The sequence below is a fragment of the Sinocyclocheilus grahami genome, unplaced genomic scaffold (genome assembly GCF_001515645.1).
Source record: "Sinocyclocheilus grahami isolate Dianchi unplaced genomic scaffold, SAMN03320097.WGS_v1.1 scaffold5.1, whole genome shotgun sequence".
NCBI lineage: Eukaryota > Metazoa > Chordata > Actinopteri > Cypriniformes > Cyprinidae > Sinocyclocheilus > Sinocyclocheilus grahami.
The window spans coordinates 4,870,846-4,891,848 of record NW_015505184.1 but is presented as its reverse complement, the minus strand read 5'-3'; the positions used below and the strand labels follow the sequence as shown (position 1 = coordinate 4,891,848).

The 21,003-nt window shown below is 36.9% G+C and overlaps 1 protein-coding gene across 1 annotated transcript in view; it reads left to right on the top strand.

Annotated features, from left to right (window-relative positions):
* The first annotated feature begins 7,438 nt into the window (after positions 1–7,438).
* Positions 7,439–21,003, top strand: part of LOC107584937 (fibronectin type III domain-containing protein 3B-like) — a 158,460-nt gene continuing 144,895 nt past the window's right edge. The window contains exon 1 of the mRNA XM_016271717.1: positions 7,439–7,603. The gene's annotated coding sequence lies outside the window, so the exon portion shown is untranslated. The remainder of the gene's footprint in view (positions 7,604–21,003) is intronic.

Genomic DNA, 21,003 nt, shown 5'->3' with positions numbered 1-21,003 from the left:
CATAGCTGCTCCAATAAATCTCCACTGAAATTTTTGTGATTAAATGATCGATAAAATAAATTATAATAAAAAATTATATTTTGTTGTATTAAATGATTAGATATAAAAAATATTAGAATTAAATTAAAAACTTTAAATATTAATAAATTAAATACAGCGCAGACTGCACTTTGATAGCTCTCTTCATCAACTACTTTAATACAGGATATTGTTATTTAAAGGAATAGTTCAAATTGGCAAAATAATTAGCCGATTTTTTATAGCCCCTCAGGCTATCCCAGATGTAGATGAGTTTGTTTCTTCAACAGAACAGATTTGGAGAAATTTAGCATTACATCCCTTGCTCACCAATGGATGCTCTGCAGTGAATGGGTGCCGTCAGAATGAGAGTCCAAACAGCTGATAAAAACATCACAGTAATCCACACGACTCCAGTCCATCAATTAACATCTTGTGAAGTGAAAAGCTTGTTTATAATAAACAAATCCATCAAGATGTTTCAACTTTAAACCAAAATACAAGCCCATAATGTGTAACGCTTCCTTTGCTGTCCTCTCACATCAAGAATCCACCTACATATTTTTCAGATTCAACTGATTCAGACGAGATGACTTTTCACTGGAGCAAGCGTTATTATGGATAGAGGACTAGTATTTTAGCTGAAAACAATGGTTTAAAGTTAAAAATGTCTTAATGATGAATTTGTTTCTTACAAACACAGCATTTCACTTCACAAGACGTTAACTGATGGACTGGAGTCGCAAGAATTATCGTGCTGTTTTTATCAGCTGTTTGGACTCTCATTCTGACGGCACCCATTCACTACAGAGAATCCACTGGGGATTTCTTCAAATCTGTTCCAATGAAGAAACAAACTCTACATCTTTGATGTCCTGAGGGTAGGTACACTTCATTTTTGGGTGAACTGTTACTTTAAAGAATATCCTGCCTAGACCATAACCATAAGGCAACCTATTTTCCAATCTGTTATCAACACAGTGGATACAGTCTATACATTTATTGCATGCGATTTATTTATGTAATGACTGCTTTGTGTTTTAGTGGTGTTTTCCTGGAGCCCGTCAGTAAGTAGGATGCTACATCCATATGTAAAAAAACAAAAACACTGAATTGATAAGAAGTTAAGCTCTTACATTACATCTCTCAAATTTCTTGTCACATAAGACAGTTAAATTCTCCAGCTGCCCTTTTGAAATCTATTTTAAGACATGAAATTCCATCAAATGGAAATGGACAAATTCCCTGGATTGAAATGTTCCCTTTAAACAATGATTGATAACAAAAACAAATAAAAAAGAATCCTCTTTGGCTGTGGACATAAAAAGATTAATGTGTATTTAACATATGCCTTCCGGCAAATTCCTGTAATCTGATGTAGTGGAGTTAAGTAGCATTTCAGAATGATTTCAGAATTCTGGGCAGGAACTCAAGCAGTGAACTCCTGTAAATCTAGGCCATCTTGAAACTGTCCTCTGTTTTTTACTATGTGCAATCCATTTCCCCCCGCTATTTTGGTCTCCAGAGAGAAGTCTCACTGAAAAATGTCTTCACTTTCATTCCATCTGCAAAACACTCTTCCAGATGTCTATATAGGAAAAGCTTTGCTAATGTCATGCTGTCAATGACATACTACGGTGGGAAATACATTATCTGATCAATGAAGCCAAACACTTGTGTCTGTCTTTTTGTTTTTGTGCATGTCATGAATAATAATCACTTTCCATCCACCTCTTTTCTGGCAGATGTGAAGAGATTGCATTACTCTGGTGTAAATGCAGAGTAGAAACACATGTTCTAGCTGCTGATGGGAATGTTTTTAGTTCAGTTCAACAGAAAATGCACAAGCTTTCCGCATCGTCTAAACCCCCATCTCATTAGAAAACAAGTATTTCACAAGGTGGGTATTTCGTATGAATTTGTACAGCCAGTAAATGCCCAATTCTGTCAGCTATCAAACAACAATGGCTGGAAATCATAGGAACCTCTCAGGTATGTATGTTAAAGATAGCATCTACGCAATTAAATGTGTATTTTATTTTTAACTACCTTACTAACTATTAATGAGCAGCAGATCAGGAAGTAATTGAGGCAGAATAACAATAAGTTTCCTTACTGTATATGGTGGAAAACTGTAGTAGATCTAATAGGACATTTCATATAATTTTACAGTAAAATACTCTTAAATGTAGTTTTCGGGAAATGAAAAAGAATGCGTCGTCTTATAATTTAAAATTGAAAAATGTAAATTGACATTCCCAGTGTGAAAGCTCACATTTGATGGTTTTTCATTGAATTCAATAATTGAATTTACACTGAATTTACATGAGGCTTATTCATTTCACTTCTGGTGTGAAAGGGCTTTTACATATGCCAAAAATATTTTAAAAAATGTAATATTAAAAACATACAAGCAATCCCAGCCCAGATGAGAAAAAGTAACTTTAAAGTAATGTAACGTATTACTTTCCATGAAAAGTAACTTAGTAATGAAATTAGTTACTTTTTTAGGGAGTAACTCATTATTGTAATGCATTACTTTTAAAAGTAACTTTCCCCAACACTGGACCTGAGCTGAAGAAGGCAGAGAACAAGAGGGATGTGCTCCACACCCTTGAAAGTGCTTTGAAGGGAGAATCAGTGCGCACACAGCTCTTCCTGTTCCAGACGGACACCTCTGACACTAGGGAACTTCAACAGGAGGGAACACCCTATCCTGTATCAGCCAGAAGCTGTCTGTGATTAAGAGAAGCACATATCCGCTCGAAGATGATTACTGCCTTATTTACTCCAGATCTCCATCTCCAGGAAATCCCCTGACCGTTCAGCCTCTACAACACCAGCAGTACTTCACACTGTCACAGAAGAACACCTGGACTCTGCATTTTCAGTCATGATCCATATTTGCACAACACTATGTCTTTAACTTTGTAAAGGAAAGATTGGGGCACTTTTTTAAGTGTGCTTGACCTCTGCTCTTTCATCAATATGATTTCAAATTATCATTCAGGACTCTTCATTCAGCCCCTTCTGCAATAACTGTTCTGATCAACAACTTGGAACCTTTTTCCACATGATGTGGGAATGTGAAAAGGTCAAACATTTTTGGAATGCAGTATGTACTACCTTATCAAAAATTCTTGAGTACCCTATACCGGTGAACCCTGCTGTATTACTATTGAATGACAATTCTGCGTTGAGTTTGCAAAAAATGATTTTGCTTGCCGGGTTGACATCTGCCAAAAAATTGTTAACACAACACTGGCTCCCTCCACATACTTTGGATATGTACAAGTGGCTAATGCAACTTCAAGACATTATTATGTTAGAAATATCCACGGCTCGGGTCAATAAGGCACAACTTTCTACTTTACAGACCTGGACTATAGCTGCTTAGAAGATCTCCAAATATATTACACAGAACAATGACTTGGAATTAGAATGATGCGGGTGTTTTTTTTGTTTTTTTTCACGGAAATTCATGTTTCATGATCCCTGTGACTTTTTCTGTTAACTCTATTATGTATTCAGTGTGCTCCCCATTGTAAAGAGACCGCAGGGTTGAAGAGGGAGGGGGAGGGAGGGCTGGATGATGTTGAATTGAGAAGTTACATTGTTTTCATTCTGACTTGTTTGCTAAAAAAAAAAAAATTATCATTCAGGCTTAAAGCAATTCATTTATATGGTAAAACCTATACCACTTCTGTGAGGTAGATTGAGAAAATATTCATAAAGGGTATAAATAGGCCCTTAAGAGATTAAATGTTGACAGTTTTTTTGCTGCATAAGCAACACTAAACGCGCGTAGACTGACAGCAAAAAGAAGAAATTGTTGAATTGAATTGTTATTTTTGTTTTCTTTGCGCACAAAAAGTATTCTCGTCGCTTCATAAATTCACGGTTGAATCACTGATGCCACATGGACTATTTTAACAATGTCCTTACTGCCTTTCTGGGCCTTGAGTTGCATTGCTGTCTATGCAGGGTCAGGAAGCTCTCGGATTTCATCAAAAATATCTTAATTTGTGTTCCGGAAAGGAAGAAAGATCTTACGGATTTGGAACAACATGATGGTGAGTAATTAATGACAGAATTTTCATTTTTGGATGAACCATCACTTTAATATTAAAAAAATAGAGTAGGTCACAAAAAAAAGTGACTACATAGATATCTTTATTTTGTTTCTCACACAAAGACATAAGGTTTCATTAAAGCTGCAAAATCCTATGAAGAATCTGAAGAGTCATGGACTTTTATGACACGTCGTTGTGTTTGTGTCCTTTCTGAAGTTTAATGATCCTTTATGATCCACAGATGAAGTCAGTCAGGTTTGGAATGACATGGAGTTTAGTAAATGATAACAGCTTTTTTTTTTTTTTTAGGTGAAATATCCTTTAAATGAGTGCTAAACTTAAATATGAGTGTTGATTTATAAGACACAGACCGCATTTCGAGAAAAATACCATGCATGGAGCTGATGGCTAGTGTCAGTTAAAAATGCCTATAGTATGAAATCACTCTCTCCAGTCATTTTCCACTTATCAGACATTTGAAAGCCCTGGGCTTGATGCAAAGGATTTTGTAGTGAGGTTATTTCACTGATAAAGAAATCTAAAAAAATTATAATTTAAAATTATGTCATTGGATGTGACTGTTTTAATGTTAAAGGAATAGTTCACCCAAATTTTGTCATCATTTACTCACCCTCATGTTGTTCCAAACCTGTATGAGTTTCTTTCTTATGTTGAACATAAAAGAAGATATTTTGAAGAATGTTGGTAATCAAACAGTTGATGGTCCCCATTGACTTCCATAATATTTCTTTCTCTACTAAAGTCAGTGGGGACCAACAACTGCTTGCTTCTTACATACAGGTTTGGAACGATGAGGGTGAGTAAATGATGACAAAATTGTCATTTTTGCGTGAACTATTCATTTAAGAGAAGCCAAACCTCTGCAGAGGTGGACAGTATTGAAGTACATTAACTTGATTATTGTACTTAAGTACACTTTTTGAGTATCTGTACATTACTTGAGTATTATTTTTTCTGAAAAGTTATGAATTTAACTTCACTACATTTGAAAGACAATGATCAAATTTCACTCCACTACATTTCTATCAAGATCCTCAAAGTACAAAGTTGTTACTATGTAGCAGCTTTGAAAGTCAGTGGTGATTTTTTTCTAGACAGCCTATAAGTAATCCCTTTTGTAGCAGGGTTATGTGAAGTGGTTTCCCAGCATTTTGTGAACACTGACCAGTTGCAAATGTGATATTTATTTACAGCAATTCAATAGTAAGAAGTTAATATTGTGGTATATAGTAGACACAATATTGTTTGATTTAGAAAAATGAAAATATTACCTATAAAGCCACAGAAGAACTGTTGTGCATCTCCTAATAAAACACAATAGGTGTTTGACTGAAGCAGCACTGCACAGACCGTTCTGTGTGTGGCATCAAAATACCGCGAGAGCGTTGATGTCAAACAAATCTTGCTGTTTAGCTTTTTTGTTAAAGCAGTGTTGCTGTAAAGTTTACAGCTAGAGTTGTGTTGCTGGGTTTTAAAGCAGGTTTGATTTAGTTTTCTCTTATCAGTCTGTATTTACAGCAATTTCACTATCACTCGGTTCAAATGTGGATGAATGGCTACACCTGTGCACACACTGCTGTGTGAGATCACTACTATCCTGCTTTTGTGAGGGTGGGTAGGGGTGCTAAATAACACATATTTTGGTCAACTCACTTGTTTCATTTCTATAGGTTTTTAACATTCTAAAAGCTCTTTACTCCAAAGATACTACAAGCTAGTCAGTGTATTCAGTAAGTTGCTTCAGATATTGCAAGTATTACATACAACAATAATAAAACAGCGCATTGACATAGAAAAATAAATTTTATTTTGGTACTTAAGTACTTTTAAAAGGAAGTACTTCTGTCTTTACAACTTTCACTTGTAATGTAATATCGGCACTTTCACTCAAGCAATGGAGTTGTGTACTTTGTCCACCTCTGAACCTCTGACACTTTTTAAACCAATACTGTTTAAATGTTTTGGGTCAGTAAATGTAATTCAATTAATAAAAAGCAGCTCTAAACATGCTACATTAGCAGTAGCTGTGTTCCTCAGCACTCTCCTGCCCTTCCTTCAACTGTCCTGCTGGTGGCAGCAGACACATTTGCATCGTGTGACCTGCCTGCCACTGTCACTGTCAGTGACGTGAAAATGTAGGACAAGGGGCATTGAGTTTGTTCAGCTGTGCTCCTCTGATTTTGAGATTTTGAAACCTACATACCTACCTACATGACTATGCCATGAGTCACGGACATGCAGTGGACTTATAATAGCTTGCATACTTGAATGACAGTTTAATGATCCATCTAATTTTCTAAATTTGTCTTGATGACAGACTTGCAAGCATGCAGAGAAGCCTGCAAACCTGCAAAACCATCCCAACTCAGGATGGTGCAGCAAACAGTGTCCCATAATATAATGGCATCCAGGAGAACTGCAAGGTTGAAACAGTTTAGGGAGTCTAAAGGTAAAATGTAAAGACTCAATCATTGGTAAACATTTTGATCATCTACTGTATCTGAATATTGGGGGGAATCTCTGTCTTAATGTGTTTTGGATCGTGTTGTCAGTACCAGCTTGACCATTATAAAAACAGTAGTAACACTTTAGTTAATGCATTAACTGACATTAACTAACAAAGAGCAAATAATTTTTTACAGTGTTTATTAGGTTAATATTTGTTAACGTTAGTTAATAAAAATACAACTGTTCATTGTTACTTCATGTTAGCTCAGGTCCATTAAATAATATTAACAGACAGAACTTTTGATTTGAATAAAGTTTTAGTAAATTAACACGAACTAAGATTAAGAAGTAAAATATGTTTAATTGTTCAATGTTAACAAATTATATAAATAGTTAACTAATATTAATAAATGGATCCTTACTGTAAAGTGTTACCAAACATCAAACCACAGGAGACAGCAAAAACCAAGGATACTCAGTGTGGGACAGATTATTTCTGTTTACAAATTACAATAAATAAATACATAGATACATAAATAATCAGTAACAATCTCACACAACTAAAAAATAGTCTTAGGCTACATGAAGTGTTTCTATAATTTTTTTTTAAAATCACTAGTTGTATTAAAAACAGAAAATGAACCTTTTTTTTGCCATTATCTGATAATCAGTAGTAGGCTATACAATCTTGTAAAAATCCATAAAAACAACCTTTAATCTGATTAGAATCATTGAACCAGCATGAATAAATCTTTGTAAAAGTGAGTTTATTACTGCTGTTGTGGTGTATAGTAAAAGTTGTGTCTGGTGGTGGTATCTTTTGAATTGTTCTCTTCGGCTCTTCTGGGAAGTTCGTTTATATGGTCGCTTACGGTAAAAGGGGCAGGATCAAGCTCACATGTGCTGTGGGACATTGACATGGCCGCGGAATCTCCCCCTGACTGAGCGCTGCTGGAGCAGACTGGAGCAGGGATAGCCGAAGTTGTGTCTGGGGTGAAAGTGGCGCTCTGGAGTTTCTTTCAAGATCATTTTATTGCAGCAAGGTGAGTATTTCTTATCGCTTTTAAGCGCTATCTTTTGCCACAGATCGCGTTTGTGTGCTTTTCCCCAATTAAACGATGAAATATGTTCCTAACGGAAAGTTGCGTGCATTTTTGTGTCTGGATGGCGGTGACGCCGGGAGTCGGGGTTAGTTGGCCAACCAGGAGAAGAGACGGAAAACTTCATTGCTGCGCTTCATTTTGCACGGATTCTTTTTAGAAACCGTTATTTGCCCAGAGATGCTCAAAACTCGTCGTGCGACTTTCTAACGACAGGCGCAGTTTACGAGAAAATACACAGTTTGACGTCTGCGTCGCTGAATTCCAACTTTGGAATTTTGGGGAGTCTGTGATGTTCCATGTAGCGCGCTCTGTTCCGTGAACGATACCGTTTTATAAAAACGCTACACTTTAGCTTTATTAGAAAGTATTTTGTTAAAGCCATGAGTCTTGGTAAAAAATAGTTTACGTGAAATTCATTTGGGATGCTGAGTCTTTTCCTGGTGTCTTTCCTTGGCGAATATAATATTCCAAAACAGACAGTTGCTGGAATGATGTCGAATAATATTTGGCAAAGATTTTGGGATTGATGATGTGAAGGTGGTCAACTCCATCATGCCCTAGTATTCCAGACAGCCTATTCTTCTACAGCTGTATCTTTTTATGGAGGAAAACATTATGTGCTGCTGTCATTGTTCTGTAATATATTGTGCAGAAAGTATCTCGACTTGATACTTGTTTGTTTTTCTTTCTTGTTATTGTTTTGGTTTGGTTTAATGCAACGCCGTGCATCGTTTTCCCAAATGTCAGAAAGCACTGATTGCTCCTTCGTGCTGGGAATTAAAGCGCAATTAGCATCTCTGGAAAAAAACTTTTAAAGGTCGCTTTTAATCTCTTGGATGATGTTGTTGCTCACCGAAATAACGCTTTAAGATGGTTTGTGCCATACGAGTTGTGCTCTTTCCTGGATCCAGAGGTCTTATTGGAGAGAAAGAAGCACAGGATCTGTGAGAGGAGAAATGTGATCTGCAGAAAATGACATCAGGTCTAAGTTCTCCAGCTGAGTCAGGGATTTCATAACTTTTTCTAAAAATGTAAATTATTGCACTGGGGCAGTAAAAAAGAATCAATGTTTTATTAAAAAATAGATGCAGAAAAATAAGATTTTGCATTCCTCAGCTCCTTATCGTCTTATGTCTACAAACTTTCTCAACCAGGGACTGGGGCCAATAGGTGAACGTCCGAGGATGCCATAAGATGTTTTAAAATAAGCTATATAAAACAATTAAATACTGGTACAATATTCTAAATGCATGTCATTTCTCAGTTTTTCTTTTCTTTTTTTCAGCGTAGGGGAATTTTCCCAATTCTTCCCCATGGAGTTATAATTTGTTCTGACCTGCTTGCTTTAGGTCCTGTTACTGCAATCCTGCATTTTATTTCTTTATACTTGTGAGCCATTTTTTTCAATTGCACACAAAGCTGAAATTTGTTTCAATATTGTCAAAAAAGACCAGTGAATTTTTTTTCTTTCTGTAAAAGCCATAAATCAAATCTTTAAATAAAAAGTTGGGTTGCAGCATTTTCTGCTTGCATTATGCAATGCTCTGGAATGCTTGTTTCTGATTGGTCAGTCGCAGCATTCAACACACATATTTCTGAATAATGCCTGTTCCCCATGGCAACACTCTACAACCACTGTGGAAACCTATATTGCCTCCATAGCTGTGCTAATGTTGTGTCTCAGTCTCTGCAATATATATAACCATTTAAAGTTACATCAATTTTAATATTAATCTATTTTGTAAATAGCCTTTTTTTTTTGCAAAAGAAACCCTTCAAGAAACCATGTCCATGTGCCCAAAGATTGGCTGTTGAATGTTACATATACATTGAGGACTTTGGAGTCAAAAAAGCTGAGAATCATTGTTCAAATGTATGCACTAACTAGGAAAATGTGCAAAAAATTAGCATCCAGCCCACAACCAGCATATATCTGAGACACTTTCAAAACAAAATATCTGTATTATTTTTTTAGCCAATATCTGATGGATCGGCTTCGACAGCCATTGTTTCATCAGTCTAGGTGCTGCGCTGAGAGAGCTGGCATGGGGAGTTAAACTTCCTGATTGGGCAAAGCTGCAGGAATGTGCTCTTCCTTTGAGGTCATGGGGTTGTACCTGGTGAACTAGAGGTCTGTTTCCCCAGGGGCACCTCAAATACTGCACGTGCACTCATACCCTCCCCCCCTACAGTTCCCCATTATCCTGGGAGCAGCTCTGTGCTTTGATGTGTGCTGATGTTATGCAGTGCAGCGTGATAAAATCTGTTGTGATTGTTCCTAATTGCAGCGGAGAGTCCACCTTCTTGAAGACGTTTCCTGATTTTCTCTGACCGGTGCCCTTTGAAACAACTTCACATCTCTTAGTCACACTTATTGGTCAGTAGACGTTGTAAAATTCGATTTGCTCCATCTTGTGCAGGTTCAGAGAGTTCTTCTAGGAATGACTCTCCCTATTTTATACTTTGTCATAGCATCCAGTGAACTCAATGTCCTTCATCTGCTGTATGTTTTGGAAAAAAGATGAGTAGAAAAACAGTGATGGTTTTGGTCAGCAAAGTCACATGATCTTATCATTAGACTTTCAAGTGCGCTATTTTCCCTTGACCTCATTAGGCGGAGAAAGCCAGCGTCTCTATAACTGTTAAGCAAGACAGAACAAGTTTGTATCTGTGCTTTAACCATTAGCGCTTGGGAAATATGCATGCGCTGATGATGTGGCCGTCAGCTGCTCCATGAATCAGGATCCTGCTGCTCATCTTGAATCAGCCAACCACGGCCACATATAGAGTCATTCAGTGGAGCTAAAAGCAGGGTTCTGCATAACATTAATCATTGTGCTATTGTTTTTATGCATGTCTCGTTTGCACTCTTAGCATCTTCTCGTTGCATGTTTGTTTGACACAGTGCTGCTATGTTTGTTGACAGTTGATTAGATGAAGATAAAAGAGGCCTTTCAACTCCATTTCCCACCGTTTTCTCTAGAGTTGCCTCTCCACCTAACTGTACACCCGTCACTTCAGCCAGCATTGTAAGAGACGAGCTGCTGGATGTCATAACATACCTTCTTATTTAGATTGCTTTGTTTCGCATCTCTTGCAACAACCAACCAGAGTTGAAAAGAATTGACTAGTTGATGTGGATTTTAGATATCTTTAGCTTAACATGTTTAAAGTTATTGTTTACCTAAAAGAGAACGTTGTGTCATTATTTACTCACTCCAAAGTTGTTCCAAGGCTGTATGAATTTATACAATGTTTAAAAGTGTTTTGGACCCTTAAGGTGCATCAAATTTACAGTTGCTTGGTGAAATTATGCAGACGGAATCCAGTCATTCCAATAGGAATCTGTGCAATCAGGAGATTCACACGAGGAAGAAAAAGTTCCCCATGCAGATTTCACCCATTTTCAAGTTGCTCATGTGAATTCTCTACACTGACCAACAGAAAGCTGCTTGGTTTAAAAAAGTTACTTCTGTGTGAGCTGTTTTTACATTGCTAAGCTATTAACAATAGACAATCAAGCTTTTTTGTTCATGATTTTCACTGAAAAATCACTAATGTGACTGCATCTTTATTGACAGTAATTCTTTGAGATAAAATAGTTCAAACATTCTTTAAAACATCCCTCTTTGTGTTCCACAAATGAAAGTCATACAGATTTGAAATGACATGAGTTTGAGAAAATGAAGCCAATTACTATAGTCTAGATTCATTTTGTGAATATGAAAAAAATGTTCTATAAGCTAAAATACATTTTATACACTGTTTTCAGGCAGTCAGATATTATAAAATTTTTGAGTTATAAAAACATATGGAGACTGTTGTGTTCCATTGCTCTACTTTGAAATGTTTCACAATGCAAGAACACAGCTTGGTTTATCTCTTGTTTTTCAGTTGGTGGAGAGGGTCAGATGCTGCAGCTCACTCCATGACACTGATTTCTGACATGCATCCACTCCGTCATGCCAATGCATTATTCAAATGGCCAGGCTTGCACATTTAGCTAAAAGCAGAGCGGAAAAACACTCAGTGTTTGGTCAGGTGGCCTCTGGTGTATGTTCGTGCTTGCATTAGCATTCAGAGTGCAGAGATGGCCGTTGTTAGCTGGACGATGGAAACTTCAGATGCGGCAGCAGCTCATTAATGACGCTTTTAGCCAGCATGCATGTGCAATGAAATGCATTTATTGCCACTTTTGCACAATACCTTCTAAGGGTCTGCAGTACGTTACGCTGTGGCTGATCCCATCTCAAGCTGCTCTGTGCAAACACATGTCAGCAGTACCACTGTGCATATATTTGTAGTCCCAGACTTCCTGTTTTCTTATGCCACCCCCCTACCAGCAGGACATTCGACCAACACCTCCCACAATCCCTCCATCTCACCGGGTCTTGTTAACCCATCCAAGCACTCCCCCTTATAGTGTGTGAAATCTGGAGGCCTGATGGAAGATGAGGAATTTCCCCCTTTGACCTCTGAGAGTGAGGAGGGGTGGACGGGGGCTATCCATTCTTACTGCCCAGATCTGTTTCAGCCCGGTGAATTTTTCCAGCTAATTCATATTATTCTTTTGGATTAGTACCGCTGATCTCTCTTTGTTCGATAGCCATGTTTTGGATGTGTGAAGTTACCAAAATAAAGTAAGCAGAGAGGTCGTGGGAATGGCAGCCATTGCTGCGAGGCCAGTGGCATCCCAGGTGGCACTGAAGGAATGTGTCAATGTTGAATTTTCGCTTTCTACAGCATTCCAGAGTCAACAAGGGGTGAAACGCCTGCTCCTTAACATTCCTGTTGGGGACTGCCAGTTTTTTTATTACAATAAATAATTTGCCTATAATTTATTTTTCTGTTCCTGTTTCTCGCACTTACAGATGATAGCCAATAAACGCCTGATGTTAAAGTTATGTATAGTCGAAATTAAATATAAAGCACTAAAATGAATGAACAAATGAGTTTTAAATGCTGCATTTATTGGTGGATATTACATTTGATGTATTTAGAAGATTGTACAAAATGAATGATATAAAAATTAAAAGGTGAAGTATAGTAAATCTAAAAATCGGTAAAATATGTATTTCACATAAATATATAACACTTATTATATTACTTATAATATTATATTACACATTGATATAAAACCATAGGTGATTTTTGTTTTTACTTAAAAAAATATAGTAAACTGTTTGTACATAATATCATTTATTACATTTTATTTTTAAAATGTAGTTCTTTTTAAAAGTGAATTTAACATCCACCAATGAATATTGAAAAGCATGCATATAACTAGCATATTAGCTGCTTCTTAGTACTTATAAAGCACATATTAATGCCTTGTCTATATGACCATATTCTAGATCCTTTAATCCTATCCCATACCTAAACTTAACTATTAAAACAACTACTTTACTTACTGTCAATAAGCAGCAAATTAGGAGTTTATTGAGGGGAAAAGTCTTAGTTAATAGTGAATATGTGGTCCCTAATCTAAACTGTTACTGATAACTGATGTGGTACAGATATATGCATCCCTAATTTAGTATGGTATGTTTACAAAGAACTAGGAAGCTCAGTTAATGCCTGTACCTTTCTCTCAGTGACTGACACTTGTCTAAGATCTTGTCCGCAAGCAAATGACCAGATATATTCCTTGTATGGAAGCTGAGTCTGCTGTAATGGTATTTTAGGTGTGTGAGGTGAAGGTGAAGTTGAGGAGCAGGGCCATGTTTGAGTTTTTTTAGAGTGTCTGCAGATGCTGAGCCACACAGGGAAGGCTGTGTTTTGGCGGCTAGCTGTTCTTTCCCCCAAATGACCTGGTGAGGAGTGATGGACAGGTTTCTGTTTAAAGGCTTTGTGTGCAGCGAGGAGGAAGTGGTTATGTTTGTTTAAACTGAGCTGCCCTCTTTGAGCGTGTTTAGCCATGTGGGACAAATGAGCAAAATCTGTCCCCCAATTTCAACACCCCCCACCCCATTCCCTGTGTCTTCCTCCGACTGAATTCATGGTCACGCCCCGTTCGGCTGGGGGCTGGGGGAGCCCTGAATGTTGGCCTGGGCATAAGATTCGACCGTTCCAAAGTGTTGACTCATTCAGCATTCCAGGACCATAAAATGTCCATCCAAATGTGGACGAAAGTGACCACTTCCGCATTTTTGCTGCAATGCAAACTTGTAGGGGAGATTGTGTGGGGACATTTGTAGTTGGTGTCTTGAAAATACTTAGCAAGCACGTATCCTATTTTGAAAAATATTTGATTCTCAGAGTTTTTATTTTTGTGGTTTGTATTGGGAAGAGAAGGATGAATGGGTTTTCTTGAGAAAAGAGCTAATGGCTTAAAAATGGCACCTGTGTGAGTGCAATCCCAACCTTTGAAGAAGCACTTCTCCCTTAATACATTTGCTATGGCTGGGAATTCCTGATTTGTTCAGATTCTAAATCACAATCTTTTGATTCGATTACAACTTTGATTCAGTTACTTCATTTGGGTAGATTTAACTTATAGTGTCCATTTTGCTAACATATAAAACAAATTCTCTCTCAGCTAAGACTATAAATTATATTTGAATCAGACTGATTCAAACCTAGGGCTGCACAATAAATCGAAATGGAATCGAGATCGCGATTCGACAGAAGCTGCGATTGTCATGCGTATCTTTCAGTGAAGCACGGTTCTGTGATCAGCAGTAAATCTCCACCCAAAGGCCAGAGGGTGCTCTCGCGCTAAAACTCCAAATACGCCTCGCAGAAGAAACCCAGAAAATGCCTATCGCTGCAGCTGAATAAACAGAAGATTCAACTGCTTTCATTGATTCAACATGACTAATAAACACACGACTATGGCAATATACGGTTTATCTGAGTTCTTGTTATTAAAATTTTCATTAAAATAAAGTATATTTATAATGCAATGCCTTTATCACTGCTTAAATACTATGAAATATGTTACGTGCCTTATTCTGTGTATGAAGCCACATCATCTCACAGAAGGATTTATTTCAAACACTCGACTGACATTATGAAGTGAGTTTGGAGTAAAAATATATTATTAAATGTGGTATTTTCACATGCTTTCAGATGGAGCAGCATTTACTTCACAGAGCCGTAGTTCACTGAGAAGCTATGCAAACAGCTGTCATTATCGTGAACGATTTCTTCGATTTCAGAATCGCGCAATAAAATTGTCTGTGATATTTTGCGAACTTGTCAGTGAACTACGGATTTGTGTAGTAAATGCTGCTCCATCTGAAAACACGTGATGATGATTTCCTGCTGATTACAGAACCGGCATTACTATCAAAATGCGCATGACAATCGCATTCGATTAATCGTGCAGCCCTATTCAAACCAGTAACTCGTCTTTATGAATTATTCTTTTAAAGAGCCATTTTATGAGTCGTTCATTTTGGGAATCCTGCTACATTCATCCTGCTGATTGTTTTTGCTTCCCTTAAGAGCACTGGTTCATAAGAGTTGTTTGTATGCGGAACAAACTCAACTGATCGCATTTAATTTTTGCGTGCAGCTCCTTAGGACAGCTCAGTAGAAAGCCATTTCTTGCCTTAGAATTTTCATCAAACTAAACCTTTCTATATAAATAATGTTATGTTATAGTTTAGAATAACAGACCTAGATAATTCACTTGTAGCTCAGTTGTGTCTAGGATGTTTTAGGGAATTGGTCTCAACGTTATCCAATTTTGGTGTAAGACAGAGATGATGCACGGCATATATTTAATATTTTTTTTAAAATATTCAGTAATGCAGTTGGTTGTATACTTGGACAGATGTAGACTATAGTCTGACTTTGTAAAATCCCACTTTTGCTCCATTATAACTGCACATGTGAATGTACTGACTGCTGTGGATTCATGTACTGATCTCCCTCAGACTGAACTCTTTTTCTAAGCTTAAAAAAAGGAAAAGAGAAGGAAAATCTTGAAGCACAGCCATGGGTATGGAGTGAGTCATTTTCATGTGTTTGTGGGAGTTAGGCTGCTTCCTCTCAGCTTGGTCTAAACACAAGTTCAGTGTGCCAAAAAAAAAAAAAAGCTCAGGAGAGCTGAGATCTGTGAGCTGTGTGGTGACCTGGCTGTTTACACTCTTAGTAGCGAGGTGCATAGTGGAGGTATTTTAGACATTACTGTTTTTTCCTGTTTGTGGACAGACTGAGTCACCAACAAGTCTAGACCGTCCCACTACAAGAGCCATTGTAGAAATTAATTCTGTAATGTCACACACCAAAAAGCATTCTTTACTTTAAATCTGGTTATAAGAGGTTATTTCTTCAGAGCAACTTTTATTTACTTTAGAAATGGAAATTTGAGTTTGAAACGTCAGACATAGAGGGATAGTTAACCAAAACAAATTACATTTCTGGCATATTTAAAAATAATATTTTTAAGACTTTTTTTTTTGTCCATGCTTTTTTTCTTGGTATATATATATATATTCACTTTTTATATTGATTTGAAGGTGTCCTTAAAATAAAGGGTTGTTTTTTGTTTGTTTGGCTGAACTATCTTTAAGTCTCAATTAATTTACTTTTATAGTACTTGTTGATATTTTGAATTATCTTTGATTTTTATATTTTCAGTTTATTTCAAGTTTTAGTAATTTTGTTATGTGCTTTTGTCATTTTTGTTTAGTTTTTTAATAGCTATTTCTATTTAGCTCTATTTTATTTGAGTAATTTTAGTGCTTCACCTTACTTCAGTTAGCTGCCAAGGCAACATATATAATTTAAATATTAGATGAAGTGTTTCATTTTATTTCATTCATTTTATTCTATTTCGGCTATATTTTATAGTTATTTAGTTTTTAGTTGACAATAACAACGCTGTAAATAATTACCTTGTGACTTGATTTGATTTGTGAATAACAAAATGAATTGATCTTTGACTAACTTAAAGTATAGAAGTGAATAAAAAAAATTATTATTACCCAAGGAGTTGAGGCTTGGAGACCACCTCAAAGACTTGTGAAAATGTCTGACGCCCATAAGTATATTCTATTATTATGAACCTTTCCAAGTGATCATTATCACATTGTTAAATTACATAAAAACTGTGAGATTGAGTAACAGTGTGCTGTGTAGGCAGACAGGCAGATGTGCTTGTGTTGCTCTGTGGGAAAGTGTTTCTGCAGAAATAAGACAGCCTCTTCCCTCTTCTCTGTCCTCCTGCATTAACAGCTACGTGGCAGTCGCACGTCGGTCAGGGACTTGGAATGAATTTTACTGCCTCCTGGACTTCTGCATAGTGCACATCCAGATGGTTGGATGAGGTTTCTCTCTCTCTCCTGCTCTCTTTGGCAGTGTCAGGCTACTTTGTTCTCATTGCTGCTGAAAGATAGACGGACTGTTTCATCTTTTCAACTTTTTATTTATTAAAATATCTCTATAGAGTTCCTGTCCTTCCTGACTCGGAAATCTTCATTTATAACTATCTGACCAGTGACCTTTTGCTCCTATGGGACTTTTGAGTATAAGTTCCTCATCGTGTGGCTTTAGTTTGGTATTACTACTTTAATGGCTTTTGAAAATGGCTTTGAACTTGGCATCTTGTTTTTTTGTTGAGCAACAGGGCACTTGAGGCATAAAAATGTCAAATATGAATAAATCAAGTTACCCTCCCAGTGGTTGCTTGCCAATTTGTGACAGGCCAATATCTTTCATATTTAATCAAATAAATATGGTAAAGTGGACAAACAAAGGTTTTAATTGTTCTTGTGCATAAAATCACTTTATGTGGCTGTTTTCAATGCTAAAGTCCCGTTCACACCAAGTGAACCAAGTTTTGTTTTCAGCCTCTGCCTCCTCAATATGAGTACATGAACATTTATCAGGGCCATTGGAATCACTTTCAGAATTATTTTTTTCTAGGCGATGAATGATAAAAACCTTGGCAGCCAATCAGAATCGACATGATCTTAATAAAGAGCTTGAGCAGCGACAACATTATTGCAGTGTGTGCTTTTAATTGTCCATTGGTGTGGACACTAGGATAGTTATTGTTATAATTATCTTTATAGTTATCCTTCTTGGTGTGAACAGACCTTAACTCAATGCTAGTCTACTGAAAACTCAAGGTGAAGTAGTTTTCTATTTAGTTAAAGGAACTATTGGCAGATTGAGCAAAGATACTTGAGCAATAAATACACCTCAAGGAGAAATTTCACCATCTACGTCTGTTCCCTCATTAGAGACTGGAGCTACTTTTCACCCCTGTGGTTTTAGGAAGCCAGTATAGTTTAGTATGAATAGTCTGAGGTAACCATTGGTGATAATGATGCTGTATGGTTGGCAGAAAGAATGAGAAGGAACGTGTACAATTGGTCCGTGCCTGTCTTTCTGCCAAAGTTGCCTCAAAGCATAGTTAGGCTGACGTTCCCAAGGCCTGTCTGATTTCCCTCTGAAAGAATGGCATTGTTCGGCCGTTCAGGGCCTCATTTTCATATAATGGCTGTAGGCCAGACTTTTCCAGAGGAGATTTTTCCTTTCCCATAAAGGCAAGTTGCCTGGCACATGGACTTTAAACCATGATGTGGGTTCGTTTGGCTGAGCTTCACTGTGTGGATGCTGTGACTTCAGGTTTGTCCAGCAGGGCCGGCTTTCATTACCATCAAATGTGAGGCTCCTTGATCAGATCACAAACCTATTAACCTTCATGTCTAACGTAGTCTCCTTTGCAAGACTTCAGAGAGCTGTAAAATGGATTTGCATTGTTGTGAGACTTTTGAGACCCCCAAAACAAATCCAGTTGGCTAATTTCTACAATAACCGGGATAAAATTTAATAATGGGATTGGCAGAAATCATGATCAGCCTTGTGACACTGAACGCCAGTCTCCGGCCTACACAAGAGCCTGGGGTTTTTATGACCTCGGAGGAATGTATAAACAGGGCAAATTCCATCACATGAAGAATTGTAAATGTTAAAGAGGTTTTTTTTATCATAGATTTGGTTCGTAATGCTTGCATTGAAACTCAACATTTCAATGCAGATGCTGAAAAAACCCTAAAGTGTTTGATAGTGACAAGGTAGGTCAAATTATTACAAGTTGGAAATTTGAAATCATTGGTGTTGCTGTGCCAGAACTAGGCAAAGTTCTCTCCTCTGAAGAAATTCCCTGAACAATGGAGTGTTTGGAGGCAAAAGGGAGATGTCGGGGGTGGGGGAAACTCCTGAATGACGTGCTGTGGCGCGAGTCCTCTCCTCAACTGTCTGAAACAGAGAGAGCAGTGTTGCTGCCATCTGCACCACCCATAATGCACACTGCATGTTTCTATACATGTTGAGTATTTTGATAACCTATTGGGAATGAGGCTAATGTAACAGCATCGTTTCTTCCCCTGGAGTTTCCAATTAGATTTCTGTCTCATGGATTCCAAACATAAACCAGGTTTATTTGACTAGCCGATCTTGAACTGCACCTGCAGAGGAAACATCTGACTGGACAGTTGGCAGCTGGTCTTTTCCAACAAATACCTGATCCTTAATGCAATGCATTTGTTTGACACAAGACAGAAAGCAGTCTCAAATCCTTTTTTAAAATTTTTTAAAAACTTTTTTTAAAGACAGTATGGTTGTTAACACACACACACACATTGCATCTAAGCTTTAAGGCTGACTCAAATCTCTTTATTCCACTTTGTCTTTAGAGTCTTTCAGTTCACTTAACATGCACACTATCTTTTTGGAACCCAGTCAATATCAATGTGTAACAACAGCTGCAACTACAAGTACTACTACTATTACTACTAATAAAACTATCAATGATAATTCTATCCATAATAATAAAATTATAAATGGGAACAATACATTTTTAAATTATATTATTATTATTATTAACCAAAAATAAGATGCACATATTACTGTAAGTAATAAGAATTTTATATTGTTAAATAATAATAAGCTATATTTTTATTTTACAGTACAATAGTTAAATTATGTATTTGAATTTTTTTATACTAACAGCATTTGTACTTAAGTAGTTGTGAAGACTTACAGAAAACGTTTGACCTCTGTCATTGCCACCAAAGGGTATATAACAAAGTATTGAGATTAAATTTTGTTATTGACCCAATACTTATTTTCCACCATAATTTGCAAATAAATTCTTTAAAAATCCTACAATGTGATTTTCTGGATTTTTTTTTCTCATTTTGTCTCTCATAGTTGAGGTATACCTATGATGAAAATTACAGGCCTCTCTCATCTTTTTAAGTGGGAGAACTTGCACAATTGGTGGCTGACTAAATACTTTTTTTCCCCACTGTAAATATCCTAATTTACAAAATGAGAAATATTGTACTAATGTTCAGTGAATTTAACAATATTATTATTATTAAGCTTAAATATTGTAAGATAGTAAATATTTCTTTATTCACTTTCACAAGTCAAGCTTTTATATTGTTGGCAAACTGAAGTTTTTAATACAGTTTTCCACTCTTTTCTGGTCTAAATATTCACAAAAGAACGTAATCAGCAGAAACAAAATAATTCAAAATAAAGCATCACAGTAAAAGCCTGTCTTAAGTGAAGTAGTGGTCATTGGTTATATATGGGACGCGTAAAGCAGTGAGCCAGGACAGGGACACTTTCCCTTGAAAAAGTACTGTGTCACATACAGTTCAAAGTGGTTTAAAGGGGTCATATGATGTTGCTAAAAAGAACATTATTTTGTGTATTTGGTTAAATGAAATGTTTATGCGGTTTAAGGTTAAAAAAACACATTCTTTTCCACATACTGTACATTATTGTTTCTCCTCTATGCCCCGCCTTTTTGAAACACGTAGATATTTACAAAGCTCATCGGCCTGAAAAGCGAGGTATGCTCTGATTGGCCAGCTATCCACTGCATTGTGTTTGGTCGAATACCTCAAGCGTGTGACGGAAATGTTACGCCCCTTACCATACTGTGATGCCCTGTCAGGCCGGAGCGACGAGACAAAAACATTAAAACCCATTATAAACGAGGCATTTGTTGCATCCAGTGGGGACATAATTACAGATTATAATGACTTATACTGTCTTTTTACGCATTGCATCGTGCCGCGTAAACATAAAACCATGTCTGCATTTGTGATCGGAGAAATGACAAACAACAAGCCCTACTCTACACTGCTCAAAACTCGTGTGTAAATCATCAGTGGCAAATTCTTAAATATAAAAAACGTACTTACAGTCTGTGAGTCAGAACAGCCGGCATTGTAGTCTACTCTCCCAGGATCAGGAAACAGTCCTCCATAAAATATGCTGCACACATCTGGATATTTGGGTTGAAGTGTTCTGAAACAGTGTTGTAAATACAACTTAACCACTGATTTCTAGTCGTGTCCTCTTTT